This window comes from Drosophila guanche, unplaced genomic scaffold (assembly GCF_900245975.1).
Source record: "Drosophila guanche unplaced genomic scaffold, DGUA_6, whole genome shotgun sequence".
Classification (NCBI taxonomy): Eukaryota; Metazoa; Arthropoda; class Insecta; order Diptera; family Drosophilidae; genus Drosophila; species Drosophila guanche.
In genome coordinates this window covers 1,034,227-1,045,192 of record NW_022995750.1, presented here as the reverse complement: position 1 = coordinate 1,045,192, position 10,966 = coordinate 1,034,227, and positions in this window count along the sequence as shown.

Genomic DNA, 10,966 nt, shown 5'->3' with positions numbered 1-10,966 from the left:
GTCAAAAAAAGCGGGAGGAAGGAATTTCGAATGAAGGATACCTGGCACTCGGAATTTTTAAGTCTTATAAAGAAACTTTGAGAATTCACAAGAGTAATGTAGAGCTGAAGGAGCATTTGGTTTAGATTAAATTCGGGCAGTAAGAATTATCGGAAATAAATGATTTTTAATAACAAGTTAGTTAATGTGCCAATACATTTACACAATAAATTTGAGCAGCAGTTCTCTAAAATTGTGGAAACTGTGAGCTGTGAAGTCCCACTTTCTGCCTTTACATGGCAGACTCCATGACTCCACTCCATGACTCATTCACATAGTTAATTCGAATTATAAATTGCTCTTAAATAATTTAAGCTATCTTCCCAAACCCCATAGACCCTCTCACTCCTGCTTTTAAAGGGTAACACTCACCACAAATAAATAAAATAAAATTGAAAAAAAAAAAAAAAAAAATCCGAACCCAACTTTATACAGAGCTCCTCAGCGGATTAACAATTATTTTGACATCAAATAGCCGCACGCCCGAATCGGACGAGAGAGTTTTGGAGCTCTACACAGGGTCTTGGTTGGGGTACCTTGGACTCCCCCTCCTTTCCTCTCCTTAGTGACAATTTCGTGAGTGTCTGTGTGGTGGTGGCACGTCCGTGGCTTCCACTCTTCCACCAAAGATGCTTTCTGGACTACCGTTTTGACTCGGTTAGGAAGGGGGCACTGTGACTGTGATTGTGATTGTGCCATGGCCCTGATTTTGGCAGTCATTGCACGTGTGCCGCGCTGGGGCAACCATCGCTTCGCGTCGCGTCCCGTCATCGTCATCGTTGTCGTTGCCTCTTCAATTTGTGGCGATGTTCAATGAAATTTTTTGGTCATAAAAGTTGTTGTTTATCGTTAATGTTTTGCATTTCGGAAATGTTTAAGGTACTGCCAGCCAGTAATAAAGGAAAGGAAAGGAGTTCAACAACTTTTTAGAAGGCGCTTCGGAGGTTAGTCCTCGGCTACACATTTTCTTTTCAAAAGGGTGCCGATGGGTAAGGGTGCTGGGGATCGGCAGTTGTTTAATCGAAAATCCATTTGATGTTTTCTCGGTATTTTCTATTTTTTGTTGAGGTTTTAATTAAACATTTTTAATGCAGTTTTTCTAACTTTTATTTCGGCTATTTGTGAGCCAAAGTTTGGTGTCAGAAATGCACTTTTATTTGGCCATAGTTTGTCTCCAAAAATATTTAACTTATAGACCCTCTTCCTGAGACCAATTCTCACCCAACTTCAGCTTAATTCCTTCCTGCAAAGAAAAATCCATTTATGACTTTCTCAGTTGCCCCATCTTTGGCGGTTTGATTCCCCTTCTTTGGGTGTTTGATGGTTGCTTTTTTGTCGAGTGAAAACTCTTTTCCCAGGCCTAGAAAAAAAACAGCGTGTGTGTGTCCCTCTGCTACTGACCAGTGCTGCTGGCTGCCAAGACCCAGTTAAAGCCAATTGGTAGGCCAAACAAATGCCGACCGACATCTCATCACAGATTGACATCTTCATCATAAATAAAAGTGAAATAGACATAGGAAAAAACTAGTTACCTTGCTACAGTTTTCCACTAACTGAAAGATCTCAATCTGAATGTTGGCAAGTGAATGCCAATCAAGGAGACAAACAGACAGCCAGAGGAGGGGAGAAAACTTGTAACTATAACAATGCCATTGACATTACAATCACAATTACAATAGACATTACCAGTTTAGAGTGGGGAGAGTGGGGAGAGTGAGCGGGGAGACTTCAGAGTGGATAATTTCAGTCTCCAATGAAGACATGTCCAAGCCTCATGCTCTGCCTCATAATTACACCAAAATATTGCGCCTGTGTGCTAATGGAGCAGGCAAATAGATCCTCCCAATGGAGACCAGTTGCTCCTGCCTCAGTGACGCATACTTAATTAGCGTTGAGTGTGGCAAGTCCGCCCCTCGTTCCAGCTAGGTGTTAACAAATTCATTTCACTTTGGGTTGGGGCGCAGAGGTTGCCTCGGCAACTGGTTTTTGCCTCTGCTGGTAGCTCCTTCACGGTGGCTCTATCACAGCTCTACATGGCTCTTTAATCTGCTGTGTTGCTGTGCAGAGAGTGACTGAAGGAGGGGCGTTTACATTATTTGCATGCTGATTAGCCTCCAGAGCTTCCCAAGCGACAAGTTGTTGCTGAGAGTGAGTGTTCCCCCAAGAGGAGCGGAGTTGATGATCTATTAGGCGTCTGAGTCCGTCAGTTTGCTCCAATTTTCAACACATTTGACGCGGCTGTTAATTGATTTAGAGTGCCAGCTCCATCTTTGGGGTCTGGACAGCAGCAGCAGCAACAGAGGTCTATGATTATAGAGCGCCACTTGCTCGTTTATGGCTACAACTCTCAGGCTCTGGCTCTGGCTTTTACTGTGGCTACGGCGGTGGCTGTGGCTCTGTCTCTCAGACTCAGACTTTTGCAGTGGCTTTGGCTTTAGCTCTGTCTCCGACTTTGCCCACTGTAATGACTCTTTTGCTGCCCCGCTAGACGCTAGTAATTGTCGGCCATATTACTCTCTGGCATTGTACGTGCCAAGCCATTGGACCCCTATCAAATGGTTGGGGCATCTACTGCATGTTGCGGGTTTCCCGGCGCGAACGAAATGTTTGCCTAACTACTCAATCGTGCGGAATTGACTGTATTAGCAGGTGGGGGGCAGTGGGCGTCTTCGCTAGGGGAGAATTTATTCTTGGCAAGGATGCTTATAGGGATAATTGAACGATAAATGCATTTAGTGACTCTACATGAAGCTCCCAGGGAGAGTCCGCTCCATGATCAACTCTGTGTGTGGACAGGGCTTCTTCACTTGAGCTCTGGCCATGAACCTTGTCAGTGTTAGTGCACTTCATGCGCAGCTGTACCTAAAATCAAGTGAACTACTTTTGAGGGACAGACACTGAGAGCTGCCCAACTGGCAGGAACATGTGCTGGAAATTTCCTGCATAGAACATTCCGCGAAAACAAATGTTTCAGAACAATCTTTAAGGGGAGAGCATACTTTACCCCAGGGTCAGTGTAAAAACACCTTGCAGCGAGGGGCATCAAATTCGGGCCTGCCCTGCGCCTGCAGTTTTTTTTACGCTTCGCGTAGAATCAGAGACATGTGCAACAAGGGCAACAGATTGTGGCAGCTATCGCTAGAGCAGAGGGTAGAGAGGGTCAGGTCAGGTATAGGGACTGAAGTGCAGTGCAACAAATGAAACGAATCACAGAGCGAAGGATCTGTTTTGCTGGATATGCCGTCGCTGCCAGTTGGTGGTCGCAGCAGGTACTTCCCTGCAGCGCAGGATCAGGATGCTGGCTGATCCTCAGCGTGCAACAGGCGGGCATGGGCATGGGCATGTGCATTCCATTTCATATTATTTTTCTTTTTTAACATGCAGCAAAGATTTACTTTACTTTTGTCTGTGTGGATTTTTCTCTCTTTTTGTAATGGCTTTTGTTCAGGCTGCCCCTGGCAGCTGCTGGCTAAAGGATCCTTTAAAATGGTTGCAATCACAACAGATTTTTCTCTGGATTCTTCTACTGTTGCTTTAGATTGGAATCACATTGTGCTGCAACTACTGTACTTTGCTGTTTTGTATATAGTATTTGTAAGGCCTCAAACTGTTGCCTCAAAACTGTTGCGCCTAACTGTTGCCACCAGGAAGAGGCAAAAGGCAGAACTATGCCTCATAACTATGCCATTCCAGTCGTGCCCCTGTCTGGCCATGTCTTCTTTAGGAGCCCCCTTAATGTGTGCCTTTTGGCCAACGCCCCAACGATTTAAAAGCGTTCAAATAAAACAATTGCCCTGACCATTTGCCATTTCCATGGAATTTGATCGCTCAGTTGGCTGCTTGATTCGTATTCCTCGTCTGCCACGTACTTTTACACAGTTTTTATGTAAAACATTCACACGAATGTCTGACTGCTTAGCTAATGAGCTGTGGCTGCTATGCGAAAAGACGCCAAAGAGTGGCAGTTGATAGAGCAGTGGCAGGAGCTGTTCAATAGGGAAGAGCTGGAGGCCTCTACGGTTCTTAATAATCATGAATGTGGTTTGATATGCTCTCTGGGTTTGTTGTGTTGGTTTTAGAAGAAGTTTAAGGCATGTTTCTATCTATGTAAGTTCTTTTGAAGCATGTTTCTAGGGCAAGCAAAATAACTGACCAACGTAAGCTTTTTTTGAGGCACAAAACTCACTCAAAAACTGACCTACAAAAAGCTCAAGCACATGCTTCAGGCGCATCTGAGTACCCACCATCTTGCAACCAACTTTCCACACATAACACCACTTCCCCTTTTGCCTAAAAAAAAGCGAACCTGCCACCATATTTAATCAACATTAAGCACAAATTATATACATTTTGGCTGTACCCTTTATAAAGAAGAGCTTAAGTTTTATTGCTAAAATTTAGCGTGTGGAATGTTTGTGGCATGTTGTCGCTTGCTCGTTCATGCCACACACACAGCACCAGAAATTAATGCAACTACAAAAAAAATCCCTGAATAAATAAAAGAGCGAATCAAAAAAGAGACAAAAGGTGAAGCCTGATGGTCACCGGCTGCCACGAGTGAAGGTTTTTGTGTTGTTTGGGTTTTTGGGTTTTTGGGTTTTGGTTTTCCTTTGCTTTTGTGTGTGTCGCGAAGCCAATCAAAATCTGTTCCAGCAGCGGCAGCAGGTTGCAAGTTGATGTTTTTTGGGGCAAGGCATAACTAAATGATCAGCGTGCAGCGGCATCAGGATGGGGATGGGGATGGGGATCGGGATTAATTACACAACGCGTCATGGGGACAAAATTGCAGTTGGAGTGCCTCTCTGGTGGGTCTTTTCTGGGGCATATGGCACGCGTTTGGTGGGGGCATAGACCCATGACAGGGACAGCTGCTGCCACGCTGCTGTTTGCACAGCTTAAAGTTTGCCGAGCTGCCTGTCCCGTGTGTCCCTGTTAACATTGCCCAAACATTGTCACAAAAGGACAGGCATTTCCCTTTGTGGCAGCTTCGTTTTTCCCCCGAAGAACAAGCCAAGAAGTCAATAGAGAAAAAAGGAAATCATTCTTTGGATTTCTTTCTTCTGGGACTGGGACTCGGTTTCCACCCCAAAACGTTGACTGTCTAAGGACTACTGTGTCCCTTTGTTGTCCTGTGACATCTTTGCATTTTATTGAATGTTTCCTCTGGCATTGTGCCGATTTTCCATGGCTCTAAAATTGATGGATTGCTGTGCGACTTTTGACACCACACATACAATTGCAGTTCCTTTTTAGTGGACATTTTCCCCGTCTCTCTCCCACAAGGAAAGGATCTTAAGCAAGCGTGGAGAATGGCCAAAGTGGAGAAGATTTGGCCCTGACATTTACTAGATTTTTCTTTGGCATTTTTCTGGGGGATTCTTTTTCTGTGACATTTTTATGTACAGCTCGTTAAAGTTTTCGCGCTAAGCAGCAACATATAAGTATACGTAGATGGGCAACACTGTCCCACAATCGTTAAAGTGTCAATCATAAATAATATAAATCCTTTGGGGTATCGTTTGCAAAGAGCATTGTATGGGGATGTAATTAGGCTGAAGAGGACAGAATCAAGATGTTGGGACTAAGCTGATTAAACGGTGACGAATGGGGCACGACAATGAGGCAACCCATAGCTAAATTATGGGATTAACTTTAGGGATAAGTTTTAGGAATATTTTTCCACCAATATGTGATTTTTTGTATGAATAGTTTTGGAGAGAAAGGACTCTCTGAAAAATATGCTCAACGCTATCAAAAGAGGTCCTTCTTAGCTCGTATTACTTTCTAAAATTCGGGAAAATTAATAGCACTTTTGAGTATTATTAGTAATATTTCTTCCATAGTTGAACCCAGGAAATAAATTTCCCAAAAAGCCTAGAAAAATCCCTCCAAAGTAGCCTTTCGCCATAAGTAGCACTCTGTGCCCCTCCCAAACCCTCAACTCTCTTTATCGCACTCAGCTGCACTTGTCTCAAGTGAAGACCAAGTACAAACACATGTGTGTGTATCTATTACCCCGTTGGAATAGTCTTGGGTTACGCTGAAAGAATCAGCTGACAGAAAACGGGAGATACTTTAAGAGATGAGTCAGGAAAGAGACAGGGGAGAGACATAAAGGGGAGCAATGGAGAGACATGGAGCGACATGAAGGAAGTCCATGAAGATTCACACAGGGCACAAGGGACAAGGGGGACAACAACAAAAGTCAGGAAAGACGGACGCAGCCACTTGAAAAATCCACCTGCACCGACTGGCAACGATCTTGCGATCTCCAAAGCGAAACTTGCTGTCCTCTCTCTCTCTCTCACTCTCTCTGTGAGTCCCCTTCTAGCTGTCTCTTTCAGTGGGTTTTAATTTTGGTTGCGTGGTTGCTGCTGCTGCTGTTTCTACTTGAGCAAACTGCAGATTACCCAAGTTGAGCCCTTAAGTGTGTTCCATATCAGGTTTATCATTCGCTGTCATTGTCGTTGTCGTTGTCGTTGTCTCCGCCGCTGCTGCTGCTCCGCTTCACTGATCCAAGGAGCCAGAGGGACCAGCGAGACCAGCGAGACCAGCGACCAGCGGACGAACGGATTAAATATATCATTTTTGGGTTGCCTCTTTATTGAAAGGGTTGGAGGGGTTTGAGCTTCGGTTCGGGTTCGGTTCGGTTAGCTTCGTTTTCCCTGCCAACACCTGAACATTTTGCAGCCTGACTGCAGCCGTCTCAAACGGAAACTTTAAACACTAAATATGCTTTATGAAGAAAGTTTTCGTTTTTGGGGGTAGGAAATATAAAGGAGTATAGCAGCCAAGTGCCATGATTGATATTGAGGAAGTTGCGTTTCGTATCTTGCGGTTGTATTACAAGCTGTTTCCTTCCTTCCTTTTTCAGGCAAAAGGGGGATTTAACACTGAGAATAAATGGGGGGAATATTCTAAAGGTAATTTTTAGGGTAATAGGAGAGGAAATGCAAAGAATAATATAGGAAATATACTAGAATGATATGCTGCTGGTATGGAAATGTATATAAATGTATAATTCATATTCTGCTCATACTCCCCCATTAAATGTCATATAAGTTATATTTTTTTATATTTGTATCCCCAAATCTCCCCCAGCACTTCTCTGTCTCTAAAATTTCTCTCAGTGTTTGTGCTAAATGCTTTTGGCATATCAAGCCCTTGGCTAATAAAGTCTTTAGAAAAAAGACCTTAACAATTAAACAGAAGGAGCCCAGCAACACAAACAGGGTGTTTCAATCCAAAACCAAACAAAAACTAAACGCTGTAGTCAGAGAAATAAATAAAATGCTCATATTTAAAACACCCACCCGTTGCTAACAAATCAACCAAGTAAATACTAGTATGAAACATAATAAATTACTCAAAATGTCACTCAGCTGGAGAAATTTTCCTAAACTTTTTTTGGTTTTGCCAGTGTTGCATTTTGCGCTCGCGGCAGTGATCGAAATTGAATCTGCAGAACAGAAACGGATGAGAATGTTGGGTGAGCATATACAAACTTATAGATAGAGGTAGAATTACAGCAATTAAATATCTGCAGCTAAAACTAATGTGGAGACCATTGCAGCAGCCATGAAGCGGCAGAAGGAGGACATAAAAGAGTGCTAAGGAGTCCACACACACCCTGTAAGGGAGTTACCCCAAAAGTCCAAACCAAATGCCAAACCCCTTCGACAAAGACTTATCGACAAGTGAAACGGAAGCAGAGTCAAGGTGCAAGCAAGCAAACCCCAAAAAATCATTACACCTGTTCATAGTAGGGGAAAAATTAAGAGAGAACTCTGGCCAAGTTCTGAGTGTAGAAAGCGTGGAAATCGAATGAAGAAGAGACAAGAGAGGGAGAGGGAGCGAAACAGTGCCCGAAAATTTAACGCTCATGGTTCCGTCGAAAGGGTTGTCTTTTTCCTTTTTTCAGGGGTGACTCTTTATATTTTTCTTGTAGCTGTTTTACAATTTTTGAGAATTGGAATTGGTCACGCTGCCACGGCCGCTGCACTTTGTTGCATGCAACGGGAAAACTTCATCGAAAAATTAATATGCTTAATGAGCAGGCCGTGGCCAGTCACTGATAGACATCTGCAACAAGTGGCAGCTGCATCTAGATTTTTGCACGAAACTTCGTTATAATTGTTATTAGCTTAAATATATTTTTGGACTCCTCGGAATAATTAGCACTACTCTTAGGTGACAGCTGCCGGTCTGTCTTTCCCGCAATTAATGAGCAAAAGAAAGGTCTAAGGATAAGCCTTTGTCTGCCTCTTAATTATAGTAATTTATTATCTATGCATCACATTTTTTGGCTACCAAAAAAGGGTTGCCATGTGGCAGCTGGAAATGGAATGATATCCCAAAAATAAAGTTTTAATTTGAATGCCCAACTAAAGCAGGGTCTGTGGTTGGCAGGTGGAAAGGAAAAGAGTATGGGATGCGCAGATAGACAGAGAGTACATGGATAAATTCAACCTCAAATAACTCCAGCACTCCCTCAAGGTTAGCTCCCAGACTTTTACTCAACATCTATAATACAACAGTTGACCAAATTGTCCCTCAAGGCAAATGCAGAACTACCTCAAATTGTAGTATAATTTATTTCCCAAGTTTCTCAACATTTTAGCTACAACTTTGATCAATAAATTGCTTCCAAAAAATATGCAAAATATTAGAAAACAAACAGGCAAAACAAATTTAGGCACAAACGAACCCATAATTATCATTAAAAACGATAAAATAAATCAAAAAGAAATACAAATAAAACGAGAAGGGACGTGTGAGACGCTTCTTACGCGTCACAACTTTTATACCCGGCACTCAGTACTACATCTGCACCTTAGCGGTGTTCTTTCAAATTTTTTCTTCATCTGTCATCTGCATCAACAACACTACTCACGCCAACACGCTCTTTTAGCTTGCCACCCTCCCCTAGAGCCACACACTGCAGAGTCAGGGCAGAGACGCAGCAGAGGCACAGACGTGTAAGAGGCAGTGACGCGGCACTGCGCGAAGCAGAGTGTGAATGAGAGAATGTGCAAAAAACAAATATAAGCTGCGGGACGGGGTGGGTTTAGCCACTGTAAATTAATTTCTTCATACTTGCTATAATAATGATCCAATCGGATCCCAATTTGGTGATCAGATAGATATGGCCATTCCCTACGGAATGGCGTTTTTAGTTTTCTTTTATCTTAAAAACTGGGAGGTTTTCGCCCTTTTGCGGAGGCGGAAGGGGGCGGGGATAATTTTTGAAATGCACTGGTTTCAGTGTGAGCATACAGCAGTCCGGAGCCAATTTGGTGGCTCTAGCTCTTATAGTCTCTGGGAACTAGCCGACAAACAAGACGGACGGACGAACGGACGGACAGACGGACAGACAGACATGGCTCTATGGACTCGTCTATTGATGCTGATCAAGAATATATATCCTTTATGGGGTCGGACACGTTTCCTTCTGTGCGTTACATACAACCGTTATTCCCCACAAATACAATATACCCTATTTACACTTCGAGTACCGGGTATAAAAATATGGAAAGACTCGTAGTAACGAGGATCGTAGGATAAATATCGGATATATGTGAATCTGAAATTAGGGAATACTCCTTACGTATTTGTAACTAATTTTTTGTTTTTGTTTTCTCTAAATAGATCCGAATACTCCTTACGTATTTGTAAGTAATTTTTTCTTTGTCTTTTTCTAAATATATTCGAAGCTTTCATCTTGACGGTTACTCAGATGCAGGGTCGCGACAATTACATATTCGGGTGCCAGCGGGAACGAGGCCAAAGATGACAGCGCTTGCAACTAAAAGTACTAAAGTATTTCATCTATCCTCTATCCCCAACCCCAATCCAAACCCAACCCAATCCAATCTCTTCTTTTTGTATCGTGTCTCTTGTGTTCCCAGTAATTGCACACAGATTTTCAGATTTTTCTTAGTTTCTAAGCGACAAAAAATATGTAATAACAATTTTTTTGTATAAGTAAAAATGATTAATTTTAAAAGAACAATAAAAACGAGGAGGAACGTTTGTGAGACGCTTCGCCTCCATGGCGTCAATTGATGTCTCAAAGCGAATTTCGTATTCAATCTAATCCATTTCCGGACTTTTACCCAGCATGGAGCAGTCCATCCTTCTGCGGAGACAGAGCTGTCTGAGAAACCTTGAGTCAAGTCGATAAAGACTTATTTTTCATCCTCATCATCTCTGTTATCATCATTAGGCGACAGTTCAAATTAGGTCTTTGATTGTGCTTAGGGAACGCCATAGCTCTAGGAACGCACAACGGACAGAGGTAAAAAGCAATTCCCATCGCCTTTCTCCTTCTCAATCCTTTCTCGCACGTTCAGTGTTGGAACACTCGAACTGGTTCTGACAGCAATTACAACAAACCAATTTGAATTTGAGAACAAGTGATAGACACTGGGTAATTACAGATTTAGAAGGCTGTGATCTCCCGAAATTTCAGGCTCATGGCTTATAACAAATAGAAATGGTAAGAGGTAACAGAAGATTCTTTCAAAGGAAAGCCTCGATCACTCGATCTGTAAATTTGTCTGTTTCTGAATAAGTTCATGGCTAAATCATATTCTCAATATAATTGAATTTAAATCACAACTGAGAACCATTTTGAACTAGTGTTATCCTGGAATTGCTCAACACTTGAGAGACTGTATATAGAGGAGGCCTAGAGCATTTCACTCGATCCAAGGAACCCTTGACGCTTAGAGTCTCGAATTATTTTAAATTAAACAAACAAACCCCAAGCACATGAAAAAATGGAGCCGAACATCGTGGAGAAGCCTCTGCCAGCCCCACTCTCTGGTAAGAGATATTCGAAGAAGACTGAAGATTCCTGGAGAGCCGCACAGGCCGAACTTCTGCGGGCCGACAAGAAGCTGAAGTTAAAGGAAATTAATGTTGA